Genomic DNA, 8,319 nt, shown 5'->3' with positions numbered 1-8,319 from the left:
AATCCGGCCTCAGACACTTAACACTTACTAGCTGTGTGACCCTGGGCAAGTCACTTAACCCCAATTGCCTCACTAAAAAACAAAACAAAACAAAAAAACATAAAACAATTCATCAGTTTTTTTCTCTGGAGGTAGATAGCATTTTTCATCATGGGTCCTTCAGAATTGTCCTTGGATCATTGAACTGATCAGATTAGTTAAGTATTTCACAATTAATCATTCTTACATTATTGCTGTTATTGTGCACAGTGTTTTCCTGGTTCTGCTCACTTCACTTTGTATGAGTTCATATAAGTCTTCCCAGGTTTTTCTGAAACTATTCTACTCATCATTTCTTATACTACAATAATATTCCATGGCAATCACATACCACAACTTGTTCAGTCATTCCCCAGTTGATAGCCATCCACTCAATTTCCAATTCTTTGTCACCACAAAAAGAGCTGCTATAAATATTATTATATATTAGGTCTTTTTCAGTTTGTTATCTGTTTGGGATACAGACCTACTAGCGGTACTGATGGACCAAAGAGTATGCAAAGTTTTATAGCCCTTTGGGTGTTGTTCCAAATTGTTCTCCAGAGGGGTTGTTCACAACTGATGATGCATTAGTGTAAGAGCTAGTTTTACAAAAAAGAAAAAAAAGAAAAAAACATTGGTTAATTTGATTTTTTAAAAAGTAAATAAGAAAAGTAAATAGGTGGAAATAATAACTTGTCAAATAAAAAAATAACTTGTCAAAATAATATGACAGCTTTCTATTTTGATGAAAAGTAGAAAACTCAAAATAGGAAGGTACCATATTCTTTTGTAAAGGTATTATTTCCAACCATTTCCATTTTTATAGGACAATTTAGGCTAAATGGACCTCTCAAATCAGATGTTCTTTAGACACCTTGAACTCAACATGCCCAAAGCAGAACTCATTATCTTTTCCCAAACATCTCTACTTCTATCACTATATCTCCTAGTAACCCAAGTTTACAACCTAGGTTTCATCCTTAATGTCTCTTTGGCACTCATCTCACATATTCAATCTATCTCTAAATGAAATAAAATGAAATCTTAATTATAAAGCATTTAGCACACAGCTAAGTGAATACTAGCTATTATTGTTTTTTTTGTTTGTTTTTGGCAGGGCAGTGAGAGTTAAGTGACTTGCCCAGGGTCACACAGCTAGTAAGTGTCAAGTGTCTGAGGATGGATTTGAACTCAGTCCTCTTGACTCCAGGGCCAGTGCTTTATCCACTGTTCCACCTAGCTATCCTACACATATCCTACAGTCCAGTCACACTGATCTTGCTGTGATTCTGGACACTGTTTCCCAGCCAAAAGGCTTACCTTTTCACTGGACAGCAAAACACCTTGACTCAGCCCAAATTCCTCTTTGTGCAGAGGGCCTTTCCTGGTTTCCCCCAGTGTTAGTGCCTTCCTTTTGAAATGACCTTTCCATTCACTCTATGAATCTTGTTTGGGGCAGCTCGGTGGCACAGTGGATAGTGCACCGGCCCTGGAATCAGGAGTACCTGAGTTCAAATCCGGCCTCAGATGCTTAACACTTAACTAGCTGTGTGACCCTGGGCAAGTCACTTAACCCCAATTGCCTCACTAAAAAAATAAATGAATCTTGCTTGCACAAAATTGTTTGCATGTTGTCTTCCCTGTTAGAATGTGAGTTCCTTGAGGCCAGGGATAGTTTTTATCTTTATATCCCTAATTGCTTAGCACATAGTACATACTGAATAAATGCTATTGACTGTTGACTAAAGCAAGGCTGTTAATCGATTTATCAACAAGTACTTACCAAGTTCCTACTATGTGTCCAGAACATATGCTAGCAGATGCAGTTACAAGTACAAAGAATGAAACAATCCCTACATGCAAGGATTCTACATTTTAATTGGGCAAACAGTAAGTACATCTAATATGCGTGTCTATAAGCATATATATACATATATAAACACACATATATACATACTACATTTTTATCTATATAACATATTGTATTTTAAATGAATAAATGTGAATAGTTAAATGCAACATTGTTGTTATTGTTTGTCCTTCATTCTCAAAGAGGACCATGACATCAGGGTAATGACATCATTTGCACTGAATTGGATTGAAGCGAGGGAGGGCTGTGCAAGGTCACCAACCTCACTCTCTCCTCCAGAGCCATCTGGGTCCAGTGTCAAGATATACATCAGGACTACAGGATATGGCCCTGGATGTTTAATACAACCGGGGTTAAGTGACTTGCCCAAGGTCACACAGCTAGTAAGTGTCTGAGGGGAGATTTGAACTTAGGTCCTCCCAACTTCAGGGCCAGCACTCTATTCACTGTGCCATCTAACTGCCCAACATAGCTTGGGAAGGAAGGCACAAGCAGTTGGCTGAATCAGGAAAGGCTTCATGCAGAAGATGGTTCCTGAGCTGTCTTAAAAGAAGAAAGATCCTACAGGGTTGAGATAAGAGTATGCATTTCAAGTATGTGGGATGGCCAGTGAAAAGGCATGCAGGTGGGCAAGGGACTGTCATGTCAGAGGAACAAAGAGAAGGCCAGTTTGGCTCGATCACAAAGTTTAAGGAGTAGGAGGCAAACACCAATGGGTCAAGATAAGTTGGGACCAGCTTATCAAAGAGGCAATAAGAAGTAATTGAAATTGATTGAGTAGGGACTCACATGGCTAGATTTGAACTTAAGAAAAATTACTTTGGCAGTTGTATGTAGGATAGACTAGAGTGGTGAGAAGTAGGAACATCAAAAAATCAACAAATTTTTAAGAGCCTACTATGTGCTAGGCACTTTGCCATTAGGATACTGTTGCAGTGATCTATGCCACATGTGATAAGGACCTGTACTACATCATAGCTGTATGAGAGAAGAAATTGAATTAGACAAATGTAAATGCAGAAACAACATTTGGCAATTGATTTTGGACAGGTAAAGGTAAAATGCACTTAGAACCCACTAGACTATTGAACATGAGGATTAGTTACAAAAACTTTGTTTTCTCATCATATTCTCATTCTAGAACTTGCTAGATTTTTTTTGGATGGGGCAATGAGGGTTAAGTGACTTGCCCAGGATCACACAACAAGTGTCTGAGGCCAGATTTGAACTCAGGTCCTCCTGAATCCAGAGCCTGTGCTTTATCCACTGCACCACCTAGCTGCCCCCACTTGCTAGATTTATTTGACAATTTTAGGGGGATAGTTGCTAACGGTATGATGAGAATGCTTATTATATCTACAATGTGCTTAAATTCATTGGCCTCAGATGATTTCTTTGTGGACAGGTAACAAAATTTTTTTTTTAAATGATGTGATTGAATCAAGATCTCAACCCCATTGTCAAATATGCTTTAAAAAAAAACTTAAAAATTTTTCTTTAAAGTTTTGAGTTCCAAATTCTATCCTTCCCTCTCTCTGCTCCCCTTCCTTAATAACATGTTAGCTTATATATATCCAATTATGTAAAACAGTTGAATACCCTATCCATTTGATTGTACAATCAAACAATAATATAGTGTCAACATTTTTTAAGTACAGAATTACTACCTGAAACTATAAACTTTCAAAGTAACCCCAGTGCAGGTGAATGTAGTTACTTTTATGTAAACATGGAAAATCAATTATCAGTGAAAAGGCATTTACTTCTTTCAGAGGTCATATATGTATTGACAAATAAATGCTCCTTCACTTGCCCAGAGGGAAGAGCCATTTTAAAAAATTGTTTCATCAATTTACTAATTTATAGTAAAAATTCTCTAAGAAAAGAATCAAGGGTCTTTCTCCAATGGACCAAAAAGTCAGACTTCCCTATTCCTGTAGTAAGATGGTTATTTGGACTACTTTCCCCCCCTGTAAAACCTAAAGGGTTGTTTCCATGAGAAACACAAATAAGATAAAATGGATAAATAAACAACTTTTCTTTATAAAGCAGGGTGATGTTATTAAAGAGCATTCCACCAGAAGTCATGAGATATGTGTTCAAGACCCAAATCTGCTATTTCCTAGCTGAATGACCTAAAACAAATTACTTAACCTATCTGAAATCTAGCTTCTTCATCTGTCAAATGAAAATAATAATGCTTGTATTGCATTCCTCACTATGTTCATAGAATCTTACTCCTTGATATAGAAGAGATTTTAGAAGCAATCTAGTTCAACCCCTTCATTTTACAGATAAGGAACTGAGGTCCAGGGAAGTTGTGATTTGTTCAAAATAATACATGAAGAATCAGGATTCAAATCCAGAATTTCTGATTCTAAATTTAGCACACTTTTCACTATGCCATGCTGTTGCTAAGGACCACAAATTTGCAAGCACTAACTCCATATATAAATACTAACTCCATCAATTACTATCTGGTTGGTTGTTGCTCTTTGTGCTTGAAGAAGACCAAAGTGACATAATTACATCAGGGTCAAGGTACAGTGTGTCTGACTGACCGATCAGACCAATACAAGCTCAGAAGGTTCTATAGTTCATATGAACATTTGGTGTGGAGATGTCCCTAAATTTACTTATTTCATGTTTCTTTGTAATTCTGCTTTGTTCATAGAGCACTGATGCAGGCATGCCATGCTGGAGGGCGGGGGGAGGTTTTGCCAGTGTCTCCCATGTCTCAAAATCAATTCCAAAATTCTTCAGAGAGACCTTAAAAGTGTCCTTATAGGGGGCAGCTAGGTGGCGCAGTGGATAAAGCACCGGCCCTGGATTCAGGAGTACCTGAGTTCAAATCCGGCCTCAGATACTTGACACTTACCAGCTGTGTGACCCTGGGCAAGTCACTTAACCCCCATTGCCCTGCGCAAAAAAAAAAAAAAAAAAAGTGTCCTTATATTGCTGCACATGAGCTATTGCCTTGTGTGAGTTCTCCATAATATAGTCTTAGCAACTGGACATTTGGCATTCAAATTGGCTGACCCATCAGAACTGTGCTTTCTGCAGTAGAGTTTGAATTCCTGGCAGTTCAAATGAAGAAAGGACCTCTGTGTCTGTGTCTGGTAACTTACTTTGCCAGGGGATCTTCAGAATCTTCCTAAGATAATTCAAATGAAAGCATTTCAGTTTCCTGGCATGGAACTAGAAGACAGTCCAGGTTTCATGGGCATACAACAATGAAGTCAACACAAGAGCTTTATAGACCTTCAGTTTGGTAGGCAGCCTAACACACCTCTCCCACAATTTCCTTTGGAGCCTCCCAAACAGCTATGTTACCTTGAGCCTCACTTCCTTCTTTGGTGAAAATGCCCTCATTTTGGATTACGTGAGTTCTGTGACTCTTTGAACTCAAAATTTATGAATTTAGAGTCCTAAGTTTAAAAAAAAAAAGATGAAAATGATTGGCATTGGAGAGGATGTTGGAAGACAGACATATCAAGACACAGTTTGTAAAGCTGTGAATTGATCCAGGTATTTGGGAGGGATGGAAATTTTGCATAAAGTTTCTAAACTACTTATACCTTTTGACTCAACTATTACACTACTCGGTGTATGCCCCAAGGATATAAAAGAAAGAGGGGACCTATATATAGCAAAACATTCATAGCAATACTTTCTGTGATAGCCCCAAATTGGAAATATCATAGATGCTCATCATTTGAGTCAGGTCCTTGGCTTAAAACCTGGGTCTTTCAATTACTACCCAAGTCACCTGGATTCAAATATTTCTTCTAATACTCTCTACCTCAGTGATCTTTGCAAGTTATTTAAACTCTTTAGATCTCAATTTTCCATCTGCAAAACAACAGGTTTTGACTGGATGATTGCTAAGAACCCATTTCATTCTAAATTTATTATCCTATGGGGGGTGGTGATTGTCAGTCATCCTGACCTATGTCTTGCCTCTGGACTCAGATGACCCTGGAAGAGTGAGGCACAGCCCGGCCTCACTTAAATCCAATTCACTTGCAAGTCAAAACATTACCTTCCTGATGTCATTGGTCCTCTTCCATAATGAAAGACAAACAACAATTTGTAAGTAGTAGAACTTTCCTCTGCCCCCACCAGGTACCCAACTGGCCAGTTTCATTTGGCAATGCTGTTGTTTTCTCCCTCTTCTTCCTACCCCTCCAACAATAATCCAACGACAGTGCTACAATGTGTATTCAAATTGCCTTCCCTTTTGAAAAATTTCAGTTTATCAATGAATTCATTATATGGTTATATTGGTCTCCAGGATTTTCCCCCCATCTTTTTCAGGAATTCCAGATGAATTGGTTCCCTTAAGTTTTCCTTTGAGAACAATTTGCTTGTAGATGTTTTGGTGCACAAGGTAATTCTCTGATTCTTCCTCACTGTAATCATAATTCTATACTTCAGAGCCTCCAATTTTTTACTCTAGTGCTCTCATTTAATTTGTGAAAACATTTTTAAACTCTTGTTTTATCACTTCCAGGAATTCTAGTTAAATTTGTGCCCAAGCTATGTTCTTCGTTGAGGCTTTGCTTATGGATGTCTTGGTGTCATAAGCTAATTCCCTTATTCTTCCTCATTTTGTTCATAATTCTGTACTTGAAGGCTTACTATCTATTTGGGGCTAACTTCTCTTGTGCAATCTTTGACCATATGAGCCAATCTATTTTTTTATCTGAACTTTGAACTCAGGGGAATACTGTTGTGTAATTTAAAATTCTAAATGTGGTTTCTGATCTGTCCCCCCAGTTTTTTGGGGAAACTGACTAAAATCACTGATAAACAAGTTTAGGTTTTTTAAGGGTTTATTGAAAGATAGTAAAAGAAAGAGAAAGATTGAAAACAGATTTCTTATAGCCTGAAATCCTCACCTTCCTAAACTCCCCTATGAATTTCTCTGCCACCATGCTGATGTCTCACAAAGAAGCTGAGCTCTCTCACCAGCGTCTGCTTCCTCCTTCCTGTTCCCCTCCCAGAAATGGGAGGTTCTTCAAGATGATTGGCTAGTGTCATTCAAATTCATTGGTTCACTGAGCCCAAAGGTGGTCAAAGTTCAAAGTTGTTAGCTTCTGAGAACAATTACTTTCTTAAGTACCCTTAAGTACCAGTCAGATTTGCTTAACTAGAAGTCAGCCAGTAATCCATTCAGCAGTCCAGTCAGTTTAAATAAATCTCCAGGTGGGCTCCTGAGTATCTGCTAAATCTCATCTATCACATTCCATTATCTCGACACACTGTAGACAAGGCAAATCTGGATTTCCCACCTCTGATACTATGTAGCTATAAGCAAAAGTCACTTAATCTCTCTGATCTTCAGTCCTTCATTTGTAAAATGGGTACAGCAATATGTGAAATATTTACTTCACAGCTAAGGAAGCTGAAATTATAAATGTATATAAAATGTTCTATAAATTTAAAAACAGTATGCAAATGTCAATTGTTATTAATGTTTCATCAAAGCTTAATTTGCCTTTTTCTTAAATTAAACTGTTTAATCATGAAAAATCTGTCTTCTTTTCCTTCCACCTTTTCCCCAACTGTAGAAAAAGAAGGAAAAATTAAAACTCTATTAAAACATGTACAATCAAGCAAAGAAAATTTCTATATCTTGGCCATCTCTGCCCTTTTCCTCCCCTGACCCCCACCCCCACTCCCACAAAGTTTCATTCTGCATTGTCATCTCTCTAGAAGGAAGTGGGTAACATGTTTCATGATTAGTCCCAGGAATTATGATTGGTCATTATGCTGATAATTGTTCTTAAGTCTTTTTAAAGGTGTTTGTGTTTATAATACTATTATCACTATATAAATTGTTCTGGTTCTGCTCATTTCACTCTGCATCCATTCATATAAGTCTTCTCAGATTTCTCTGGAACCACCCATTTCATCATTTTTTAAAGCACAATCATATTTCATCACATTTTGGTTTAAACCCTTCTCAAATTATTAGTACTTTCTCAGTTTCCAATTCTTTACCACTGATAAAAGAGAAATGAATAGTTTTGTATTTTTTGTATTTTGTATTTTTGTATCCATATTTTGTATTTTATATTTTTTGTATCCATATTTAGAGTTTTGTTTAGCACTAATCTCTACCTTAATCTAACCTCCCTCCAGTTCCCTCTTTCCCCTTTTACCCTTTCCTTCCTAATTCCCTGTTGAATGAAGTGTAATTCTGTATGTAACTGTGTGTGTGTGTGTGTGTGTGTGTGTGTGTGGCTTCCTCTTTATTCAATTGGACTTCTTCTTGTACTTCTGTGAGATAATTTTCCTTAAACTTTTGCTTCCTTTGGTACCCTAATGTATTCCTTTTCTCCTCCCTTTTCAGTCTTTCAAGATCATCAAGACCAATAGATCTGTTCCTTATCTAATTAGATTCCCTCCATGACCCCTGATGA

Source organism: Dromiciops gliroides, chromosome 1 (assembly GCF_019393635.1).
Source record: "Dromiciops gliroides isolate mDroGli1 chromosome 1, mDroGli1.pri, whole genome shotgun sequence".
NCBI lineage: Eukaryota > Metazoa > Chordata > Mammalia > Microbiotheria > Microbiotheriidae > Dromiciops > Dromiciops gliroides.
Note: the sequence above shows the minus strand (reverse complement) of the source record.